The following is a 12,821-nucleotide window of genomic DNA, read 5'->3' on the forward strand; positions in this document are numbered from 1 at the left end:
AGCCACTTCTAAAACTAAGAAATGACAGAGACATCTGACTACCTGGACAGTCACCCCACAATTCCTCTGCAATGTTGCTGCATTCATGTTTGATCTACAGGCCTAGAATATCTGACACACTTTTCTGTGAAGTGAGAACTTTGAAAGACTATCCCATCTTATTTAGTAGAATTTCAGCAACCACTTTCCTGTGTGTCCTGAAGAAGGTCTGACAGACTTTTCTATAAAGCATGAATTTTAAAGTACTGACTCACCTTATCTTGGTAAAGATCAGCAGTCTTGTTCCTTTGTGTACTGCTTGTCCAGTTTGTACAGCACACCGTCAGCAGTCCAGGCTGGGCAAGAACAGTTTCTTGCCCAAATGGCGAGTTTTGCATTGGTGAAAGCAAACTCTATATGTAGTTTCTTCTATGCCATTATCTTCTCTGAAGTAAATTAGTGTTGCCAGGAGCAGATATATCTCACTGTCATGAAAAGTCCTATGCTAACAAAACATTTTAAATGCCATATTATATAGGTCTTTGAAGTATTTGAATATCATGTATCTACTTAAAATTTATTCCTCTCTGACCTTGAAAACATACCTAATATGACTACAAGTTTGATTGTTATAGGTGACTAATACTAACCTGTATTTCTTTATTATCCTAAATAGTTTGTAGTAACAACTTTCAAGTACTGGAAATGTACATTACATTGTTAAATAGGTTGCATAGGTACAATACCTTAAACTTGAGTTGAAACTTATGTACAGTATGTTCTAATAAAAATAACCTAAAATTTGTGTCAATATACAAAATCTATAACAATGCAAAATATTTGTGACTAGTGGTTGTTCAAAAGTAGATTCAACAATCCACCCATTAGGATCATTATTTTTGTATGATATCCCGCATTTTTTTCTTCAAAAAGAGATTCCTGAATCTATTCTCCTATGTTCACTTTCTTTTTCTGACCAAAACCAATAACAATTTGTAACCAACCCCTCTAAACAATAACAAGCATCCATAACCCATTAAATGATCAAAAATACCTATCCACTCTAACTCTTGAGAATGTGTGTATTGTGTTTTCTAGAGTGGTTCCTGTTGTCTGGGATGTTTGAATCTTTGGGGGACCCTGAAAAAATTAGAATAATGATCTAGTCTTGACTAGAATAGTCTGTGAGGTTGGATCATCTCAGCCAGCAGCCTGGAAGGTGTTCTGGATGCAGAACTCTGAGAATTCAGAACAGAGGCACTCTGAGTGGCTGGATTACCTGGGCCACCCATTTTCATTTATGTTTGTTCCCTTTGCCCTGAAAATACATAAATTTCCAGAGATAACATACATCTCTGCATTAACACTAATACAGACTGTGTGTTGTGTATAAGCCAGCCAAAGATAACTATTTGTTTTATATTTGAGTAGCTAAAATATAAGTACTTGTCTTATAGTTTTTCTGTATTTATTTCTTTATTTCTGTAGCTAGAATCTTCAGGGAGAAAAGCTGATCTCTATCAATCTTTGATGAATCCACAGTCTTTCATTGGCTATGAAAAAAAGCATAACCTCTTTCCCAATGTAACATATATTTGACTTCCATTTTGAAGTTAAGACTATTTAATATATATATATATATGTTTTGTTTAGTAGGTTTTTTAAAATCTATTATATCTTATTGACTATTTTTTGCTCATCAGCAATCAAAAATTTAAAGTATGACACTATACAGAATCCAGATTCCCTGTATATTTCCCATCTCTACAGGGTGTATTCTTTTATTATGATTATTATCCTTGCTTTACTTCTCTCTTTGTTTGCTGAACAGCCTTTTTCTTTCTTTTTTTAAACCAATCCTAGTGACACATCTTCTCAGTATACAAAAAGATTATTCCACAACAGTAAGAGACTGAAGGGACTAGCCTTTCAGCTAAAACATGGTGATTGGCAGTAATTATGTACCTTCCTTTATTTCACAGTGTCCATGCTTTTTAGAGGAAAAAGCTAGAGGTTATATCATGGGATTTCAGTAGGTAAGTTTCAGAAATAGCTTCCCTTTATTTGCTCTGCGTCTTGCTGGCATCTCCTGACTCCCTTCCCAGAATTTATTCTCTCTCTTTCTCTCTCTCTCTCTCTCTCTCTCTCTCTCTCTCTCTCTCTCTCTCTCTCTCCCCGGAAGTCATACCTATTTTCTCCTGAATGATTATTGGCCATTCACCTCTTTATTAAACCAATCATAGTAACACATATTCACACAGTGTAAAAAAATATTCCACAACATTAGCATACTGAAAAGTATCGGTGAGGTGTTTTATAGAATGTCCTTCATTTTGAATATGACTTATGTTTGCTCATATCTTTGAATTGATATTAGCTTTGATCAACTGGATAGCTTAGAAGGTGGTGGCCAGTCTTTCTGACTGAATTTTACTTCCCTCTTTTGTTGCTAGTAAATATTTGGAGGAAGTAACTCCAAGCATTTGCCAATATATATTGTTTCTTTCTAAATTTTCTATCATTAATTTCAGCATTCATTAGTTGAATGAGCTTGTAGTAATTACTGTTTTAGCATTGTGTTGTTAATTATAACTCTTCTGTAAAGAGTGCTTTTCCTCTTCCCAAATCATTTATTCATTCCATCATTTGTTCATAGCAACTTGGGATAACAGACATTTAGTTCATTCCTTCCACAGGTTACTTTCTTTATTCTCTCATGCATTGCACCCTAGCCACAGTTTCTTTTCCCTCCACTCCATGCCACATGACCAGTTACAAGAAAACAAGGCACAATCCCTTCTATCAAGGCTGCACAAAGCAATCCAGTAAGAGAAAAAAGATCTCAAGAGCAGGCAAAAGAGCCAGGGACACCCCCCAGCTCCTACTGTTAGGAGCCCCACGAGAACACCAAGCTGCATAAACATAATGTATATACTGGGAACCTAGTGCAGACCCAGACAGGCTCTGTAATTGTTGTTTCAGTTTCTGTGAGCCCATATGAGACATACTTAGTTGATTCTGTGGGCCATGTTCTCATGGTGTTCTTGACCCCCCTGACTCATATAATCCTTCTTCTCCCTCTTCTACAGGATTTCTTGAGCTTTTCCTAATGTTTGGTTGTAACTCTTTGCATCTGCTCCCATTAGGTGCTGGATAAAGCCTTTCTGATAATCATGGGGCTAGGTACTGATCTATGAATATAGCAGAGTATCATTAGGAATCATTTCAATAATTAACCACTTAGCCCCTGGGAGTTCTTTCTGTTCATACCTGTGTCATTTAGGCATATTATCATTCTTTAAAATGAACTATTTCAATTTGGATTTTTTTTTTAGTTTTACAGAAAAGCTGTAGTGATGGTTCAAGTATATCCCCACACAGGCACCCTTTACTTTATTCCATTTGTTTTTAGGCACAGCATTATTAACTAATTCCATGTTTTGGATTTCACCAGTGTTTATCACTTATGACTTCATTGATGTCCCAGAATCCATTCTAATGTCCTATATTACTTTCAGCCTCCAGTCCACCCATCTCCTCTTGTTTCCTTTCTTCTTGGTCTGCCTGATTTTCATACTCTTGACAATATCAGGGATTTTTTCTTTGCAAGAGATCCTGCAGAATGTGCCTTGTGTGTGCCTTGTGTGGGTTTGTCTGATATTTTCCTCATAACTAGAATATGGCTGTATGTTTGGCAAAGAATACCATGGAGTCAAGGTGACCTTTTCATTACTTTATGTCACAAGGTACCTGATGTTCACCTGGCTAATGTGGTATTAACTAGGATTTCCTATTCTGTTCTATGAACTCCAGTCACCAAACAAAGGCCACATTTGAGGGAAGAGGGCTCGGAAGAAAGAGCTCTATTCTAAAGGGGGAATAATACAATTATATATTATTGAAAAATTTCCTGGATTTTTTAATTTTGAGATTATAAATAATTACAACATTTTACCTTCTAACCCTCTCATATATCCTTCCCTCTTCTTTCAAATTCATGGCCTCTTTTTCTACTAATTGTCATTGCATCATGTATGTATTTGAATATACATATATACATAAGTATAGTCTGTGAATTCAATATCTAACTCGAAAACATATACTCATCATAAATAAGCTCTGCCCATTTTTATCACTTCCTCTTAGATATTGCATAGTTATTCTGGCTTTCATCCTTAGAGTTCATACTCTTTCCTTCCTGCTGATTGTGTTTACTCTATGCATGGCTTCTATTAGGGCTTTGCTCCTTTCTGGCCTGTTTGAGTCATCTCTGCCATGCTCGGCAGGACTATCAGATACCCAGGCTGTCACATATAGCTGTCTCTCTCTCCATTCTCTAGGGCTGCTCTCTGCTTCAATTTCGTGAGAGTGCCTTCTGTAGCTACTTTCCTTGCTTCTTTGTTCTGAAATTATAGTCTCAGACAGAACCTCCCTTTTGAGCACACTCACCTAGGAGTAGCATGGTGTCTCTCTCCCTGCTTTAGCTACAGCTGTTGTTTATCTCTAACTCCTCTGTTTGCCTTCTCTCTTAAACCCACTCTACCATCTGAAAATCAGTGTTTTATGTTCTCCCCCACCATGATTTTCTAAGGTTCTCCTTAAATTCATGTGGGTGTATATTACCTGCTCACTAGTTTGACATATTGACATATCTCCCGTCTTCAGTATAACATGGCTTTGCCATTAGCACACACTCTCCTTCCCATTCCTTCTACCTACCTATCTATCTGTCTGTCTGTCTGTCTGTCTGTCTGTCTGTCTATCTACCTACCTACTTACCTACTCAATTTCATGAACACATTCTTGTCTCCACAGCAGGACCAACAAAATTTATTGTAAGTGCATTATGTTTTTATCCTCCGTATTTCAAAAAATAAATAATAGTTCCTAATTACAATAATCTCTATGCTAAAGCCAACATTATTCTTGAGTATTTAGACTGTTCCAGGTATTATTCATCTATTTCATATTTATGAAGCTTCTAAAGTCCTACAGGATATTGTTATCATGTCTACTTTACAGGATATTGGTATTGCATCTATTTTACAGTTGAGAAACTAAGCTTCAAATTTTTAACTCACTCACACATCTTTGCTGTTAATTTTAAAACTTCCAAACCATTACTCATCATATAATTTCAGAACCTTTGTTTGTTATCAAGATAAGTCTGAATGCATCCCTGTAGAACCCCCTTATCTGTCTTGGTAGACTTTGAATTTTTTAGCATGTAAATGAAAACATTCGGTTTGTGAGAAATCTGTCTTCTTTAACTGTCAATTTTTAGGCTTCTACAAAAAAAAACAACCAAATTAAAACAATAACAACAATAAAAACAACCACAGCTTTGCCCCCAAGTAAATGAAGCTCTACCTCTATGTGGCATGTGCATTGCTGTGTGTAGCTTTCTATTATCCCTTTGCAGAAAGTAGTTACTATTCCCTATTACACATATAAGAGATGGAATTTTAATTTTTTTTTTATAACCTGATAAATATAATTACACCAACTAGTTAAATGGCCACGATGGAACTTTAACTCATGTTGACTAACTCAGAAGCCACACTCTAACTGACTAGACATCATTATATTTCTAAAAACTTCAGCTGTCCTCTAGTTAAGTCAAATCCATTATCTGTTTCTTTTACTTTTCATCCTGAGCCTCAACTAAGATTTATCATGCTATGAATAAAACTTTGATTATGTCCCCATAAAGGCCAAATGAAACTTTTCATTTAGAAAACATCATTTAGCATATTCTCAGACTGTGATATCATGATTAACTCTGGGCCGCTGAGGAGAGCGAGTTATAATGGAGCTGAAGATTTTAAACAGGTATTAGTCACAATGAAAGAAGCCTCAGCATTCCACTCCGAGTCACATATTTTGGGCAATAGAAGGAATATAGTCACGTTAACCACTATGTAGTCATTTCTCAGGGCCATATTCTTACATATTTCCAGGTATCAGTAATTTACCAGATGTATTCCTTCACCTCACATCTTGAAATTTCATTACCATGAGTTTTAAAGAGATGCTCAGATGTATTCATTTGCCTGCAAGATTGTGACATTGAGCATCAGGCATAATAAGTGAGCCATGGATAAGACGTGAAAATCCTGAAGATTACAAATAATGCTTTTACTAGGGAACTGATCGTAATGAGATTTAACCTTGCTACACCAAATAATGCGAGTTGCTAAGTGGAAAAGAGTCTGGAAACTATTTAGAAATTTTAATTGCACCCAAAAATATAAAATTAAATATACCAGGATTCCAAATGCACAATGAACTAAAGAATTCGAAGAAATAAAGCACCAGAGGAGGAGAGTTAAGCATGTTTTCCAACGGTTTGCTTTTGAATTGCTATATTTATTGCTCCTATTGCAGAAAAGAGGATAACAGCAAAATGTCTGAAATATAAAGAAATATGGGTAGTATGCTACCCTCCAAAAACCTTTTGAATGATCACTCCCTCATCTTAATGAAGACGCGGGCTTTGCATCCTCAGCTTTCAGCTCCCACTGCAATAAAAGATGAGAGTATCTTTATCTAAGGCTTTGAATGCTGCTCCTTTTAAGTCCCTGAAGTCTGGGATATTGCCAACCACATCAATATTGGTTTGCAATGTAAACATGGCTCCTTCTGAAAGCAGCAGCCTGGTTGTGTTAGGCTACCGTACCAATCCCTCCATTATCATCAGTGGCCCCACTTTGACTGGCAGCCAAGGATCTTTTTGCAACTAAGAGATGCAAATGACTTAATGTTAATTTATAATACATACGAATGATATGGGATTCAAAGGGTACAAAACAACATGGACTGAGAGGAACTCTTTCTCCCCTTGATGCTTGTGCTCCTATCTCACAGCCCAGAGGCAGCCACGGTTGCATTTCTTATGGGAGTTTCCAGGGGTGCTCTGTTGATTTCTACAAGTAGTATCATTTGAAATGTGACTTTGGTGAGGCACCTTTATGAAGAAAATTAGCCACATGAATTTGGTTTGATAGAATATACCTACAACCCTAGTATTTGAGAAACTGAGGCAAGAAGATTATATATATGATTTATGTAAAAAAAAATGATCCATTTTTCCAAAGTGTAAGTACACACAAACCAAAGAGAGGTAAGTCAAATAAACTTTCAATGACACTAAATTTAGAATCACAAGACCAAGTACAGTCTAATTTTAGTCATTTCTATCACTCTTTGTTCTCATTCAGGCCTAGGAAATCACTTATGTATTTTATGTATTTTTATAAATTGTCCATTTCTGGAGTTTTTGTCCAATTCAGTCAAGCCAAATGTAGTCTTTTGTGACTGACTTCTTTCATTTAGCTCTGTGTTTTCGATATTCTATCTAGTATAATGATAACTTGTTTTATTGGTGCTTGCAGACTAATAATAAAGTAGTATGCCAAGTCAGACCATGAAATGCATGGTGCAGATGTAATCACTTGCTATCCTTTAGATTTTCCACACATGGGCACTAATTTAGCCTTTGTTGACACTAACTCAAAGCTTAACATATCTGATTTCCTCCAGGTGAAATAATTCTAAGAACCACACGGAATGATTTGTATTGTAAATTTTCCTAATGATATCCAGGAAGGCAGAAGAGCATATGTAAATAATCTTCTCAATCAAATAGTTGGACACCTTGACAGGCATTTGTTTTCACCTATCTTCTTGTATTCACACACTGGGTTTTCATTACTCTGAAGCAAGTCTGCTAGCTCACTATCAATATCCTTTGCTTTATGGCTTCTTTGCTTATCTTTCTATCTGGACCAACAAAATTCCCTCTTTAATTTATTAGCAACCCTTGTTGGCTACAGTTCTGAAGGCGTGGAGCATCATTCTATCCTCTCAAAGTATTTCTTTCTCAAACAGATGTCCATGGTGATATGAGCAGTCTGTGTAGCCATCTGAGGCCATGTTGATGTCCTTCGCATGTGCCGCTTCCAAAGGCTATGATGGTGTCTGTGGCTCCGGCAGTGGCAGAGGGCCTTGTTGGTGTTCATGGTCTATACTTCCACCAGAAAGCTTGTTGAGACACATGGCATGTGCTGATGGCAGAGAACACGTGGTTGTCTGTGGTCCATCCTGTTGTCAGAAACCATGTATAAGTTCATGATCTGTGCTCTCGCTGACTGTAAAGTGCAAGACAGCTGCTTTTGCCATGATATTGATGACTGCATGTAGTAATAGGAGCGGCGGGGCTGCATCCCTGGTACCCGGCCGCCCACATGGCTAGCTTATGCCCCAAAATAATTACATGGACACTGTATTCTTTTAAACACTACTTGGCCCATTTCTATCTAGCCTCTTCTAGGCTAACTCGCACCTGGACTAGCCCATTTCTAGTGTAGCCCACGAGGTGGCTTACCAGGGAGATTCTAGCCTACGTCCATCCTGGGTCGGAGCTTCATGCTCGCGTCCGCCCTGGAGATGGGAGCATGTAGTCTCTGCTCCAGACAGCAGAGCTGTTGAGTCTGAGCTCACTTCCTCTTCCTCCCAGCATTCTGTTCTGTTTACTCCTCCCACCTATGTTTTAACCTATGAGGGCCAGCCAAGCAGTTTCTTTATTACTTAACCAATGAAATCAACAGATTGATATATGACACTCCCACATCAACTGCAGACCCATAGCTGAGAAAGGGGGTTATAGAAGGATTTCATGACAACCCCTACCATCTACTCCCCAAAAAAGCAACAGCCTAGGGCCGGGCGGTGGTGGCGCATGCCTTTAATTCCAGCACTCGGGAGGCAGAGGCAGGCAGATCTCTATGAGTTCAAGACCAGCCTGGTCTACAAGAGCTAGTTCCAGGACAGGAACCAAAACCACAGAGAAACCCTGTCTCGAAAAACCAAAAAAAAAAAAAAAAAAAAAAGCAACAGCCTAGACAGAAAGCCATCGAAGAGAACTCTTAAAAATTGTGATAAGGATGCCAAAGTGTAGTTCTTCTGGCAAAGGAGAGGGTGTGGAAGAACTCAGTTTTCTCTTATAGGCTTGTCACTGGGAGGTTGATCATGTTCTAGTGATCATATGGGCAACACAAGGTGGACTTATTTGGTTTTTGTCTGCTTTCCCTCCTTTATTCCTTCCTTTATTCCTTCCCCCTTACTTTTTGTTCCTTTTTTCTTATATACAAATATTGTGAAAAAGGGAGCATTTTTTAAAAAATATTTATTTATTTATTATGTATACAACAATTTGCCTCGATGTATGCCCGCACGCCAGAGCAGGGCGCCAGATCTCAGTACAGATGGTTGTGAGCCACCATGTGCTTGCTGGGAATTGAACTCAGGACCTCTGGAAGAGCAGCCAGTACTCTTAACCTCTGAGCCATCTCTCCAGCACAAAGGGAGCATTTTGATGAATAACTTTTGCTATGTCAGTATGAAGGAGCTCGCGTGAAGCACGTGAAAGGGGAAAGAGTGAACAAAGAAGTTGAGATCCATATACTTACCAAGATGTCTACTTTGATGTGCCTGTGAAAGGTTATTCAAAATGCCCAGACACCTTCCACTTAGACCTTGGAGCTCTCCATACATCCCAATACCAAAACACTCAAGAATTGAGTATCTTAACAATTATATGATAAGATCTTGATTAGGGGGAAAAAAAGAGTCACGTGTCTCTGGGCTCAAATCACAGTAAATGACTTTACTTCGAAGTAAAGATTTCCCTGGGAACTTCTAAGGGATACTGAAACATGTAGCTGAGTGCCAGCAGATGATCTGTGTGAACACTTTAGTGTCTGTCACTAAGTAAATGTTCAGTAGGTGCTATTTTGTTATCTTCACATTTCTCCCAAGAATAATCATCCACTTTTGTATTTTGTCATTTTTAAAACTATCCTCTTTCAATAGTGGGTAAGCATACTCTAACATACTTTTTAAATGCCGTAAATTTTCCGTCTTCATAGGCAAACGCCCTTAGAAACCTTATTAAAGTTTGTAATAGAACAATCAAGTCACTGATAGTGAAGACTTCAGCTAGACCAGTGTGAGGACACTGGAGACAAATGCACCACCAATCCCCGACAACAAAGGGCAGGCGAATAATTTGGAGTTTATGGTTTACTAGACTATGATGTAAAAGAACACCTGATATTGACTTCAGCTGGACCAGTGTAAGGACACTGGAGACAAATGCACCACCAATCCCCGACAACAAAGGGCAGGCGAATAATTTGCAGTTTATGGTTTACTAGACTATGATGTAAAAGAACACCTGATATTGACGTTAAGTTGTCTTGCCAACACTGAGCCCTTTGAAATCCCCAGCTTTCCCCTGAGATAATGGGACTGCTGTGACTATCTCCATCATGAGAGATGCCACCAAAGCCGAGACAGATGACAAAGCCAGAACACTCTTCCCTTTAAACTGTGATTCAGATTAACTGAAATATAAATGTAAATTGCTAAAAATTATTCAAAGCATTGTAAAACATAAGTGGGTGCTGTGATTGTTTTTATCTTGCTGCACACAGGCTAAAAATTAGAGTCCCAAACTTTACATCTATAGTTCAAAGCAAAACATTTAATCCCATGAGTAAAGGCTTCAAAAAAAAAACATAGTTTTTTTCTTACATTATAAATCTGCCTTTCCTCCAGAGCTTGTGCAGTAAATGATGTTGAGCTTAGAAGAGACCCCCATTCAAGACCCAGTGGATACTTTTGGGAAAGTTGGTTTTCACAGTTAGGTTTCTCACAGGAATTGGCTCCAATTCTTGCTACAGAAGATACCTATGATCCGCTAAATATTGATTACAGATACAGTATTAATTAATTAGCTCTAAGTTCTTTTAGCTTCAAGGCCGTCTCTTAAAGTATAATTTGAAGACCTGAGACTTTCATAATGTTCATAAACTTCTGTGTATTGAGACATCTCCTTATACCGTCACAGCTATTCACTCTGCAAGTGAGCCCAGATCATGAGGGTTGCAGGTGCCAGTGAGACCTCAGATGGAAAGCCACTCTGAAAGTGACTTATGGGTCTTTTTACATCATAGTTTTAGTGAACCCTTGTCAATTCATACCTAGGTGCCTCTGGCTAAAAATGTATGCATTTCATTTATGGAAATTATCTACACTATTTCCAAGGTGATCTTATCAGCTTTGTATTTCAGAAAATGAAAGACCTTCACAGTCTTGTGAGAATAAATTTACATAGAGATGCTTAATAAAAATCATTCATATGTTCCCATCAACTGGCATTCTGAATAATTCTTAACATATATCCTAAAAGTAAAAACTGAAATAGCAAACAACATTTAGAAAGCTTTACGAAACAAAGTGTTTGTCAACTTAGTCTTAGTTTAAGACATTCACAGGGAAATAACTCTAAATTAAAAGCATTTTCTATACCACTTAGATTATGGTAGAAGTTTTCTATAATTGCTGACAGAATTGGCTACATGTTTATCTTTGGACCACGATCTTCCCATCCTATGCTTTACTGGAGTATCCGAGAGAAGGTCAGTGGTGACTGATACCTTCTCTCTTCACAAGTCTGAGACAAGAAATAGAAGTGGAAAAGAAAAGACCGTCAGCACAGCAGTATCAGGTGCCAACCTAGGGCTGTCTCCGCATCCTTCAGCTGATGGAAGGCTGGAATAGAACTTTAAGGCTCAGTGGGGAACAGATTCTCCAGCTTCTACAAGACAAGATTAAAGAATTTGAGGTAACAATGTTAGGCAATTTATGACAAACTGAGCTGTGCCCTCCTGCCCAGTCTATATATTGAAACCCTAAACCTACTACTTCAGTATGTGAAAGTATTTAGAAATAGTATGTTTAAAGGTAATTAATTAATGAGATCATTAACAATATATATACTATAAATAATATATTATATATAATACACATGACTATATATGTGTGTGTGTATGCATGTATGCATGTATATGTTTCAGTCATCCAGGGGAGATGTAACACACACGTGTGTTTTTTCACCCCAGAAATGGAATTCATGACAGACCAAAGTAATGTTTGCACTGAAATATAACTTGGCGAGCTGACAAATTTTTGGAGTGTCACTTAAAAGAATACGGGTTAGGGTTTACTTTCATGAGTAGAGATGACTCCAAAAAGTAGCTCTGTCATCAAAAAAACCCACTCCAACACTAGACAAGACTCATCAAAATGGGAAGGCTGGAGATCTGTGCACATCTCTAGGTAACACTAGAACTCTTGGTTCCTTTCACAGGCAGCCCTACATCCCAGAGGTCCCTTCTCTTCAGCTGGGTTATTCAGAGTCATCTCTATAGCAGTTGCTTGCTTCTTTTATAAAGCTGTGGAGTGCTCTTTGAGAATCTTGCAGGTTTCCACTTCTCCTGACAGAGTTTGTTTACCTCCTGAGTCTCACAAGTTTCCCACCATCCTGAAAGAAATGTTTCCCTTTGAAGGAAGCTGCTGCACACCATAGCCATCACACAATTTAGGATACAAATGCATGGCAAAAGAAGACTGAAAACATAGGGATAAGGCAACTACCTTATGCTGCCAAAGAAACAAAGAAACGACCCCCAGAAGAAACCAGCTCAGCTGAAACATTAGTCTTAAACGTCTAATCTCAGGATTGCGAGGAAATAAATGTGTACTGTTCCTTATCTGTAGTACTTTGTTTTAGCATTCCAATGAAATCAATACACTGACATTAAATCTGTCTCTCTGTATATGTCTCTGCCTCTCTCTCTCCCTCTCTCTCTCTCTCTCTCTCACACACACACACACACAGAGAGAGAGAGAGAGAGAGAGAGGGAGAGAGAGAGAAAGACAGAGAGACAGAGAGAGACAGAGAGAGACAGAGAGAGAGGAGGAGGAAGAGGAGGAAG

Source organism: Microtus ochrogaster, chromosome 1 (assembly GCF_000317375.1).
Source record: "Microtus ochrogaster isolate Prairie Vole_2 chromosome 1, MicOch1.0, whole genome shotgun sequence".
In the NCBI taxonomy this organism is placed as follows: domain Eukaryota; kingdom Metazoa; phylum Chordata; class Mammalia; order Rodentia; family Cricetidae; genus Microtus; species Microtus ochrogaster.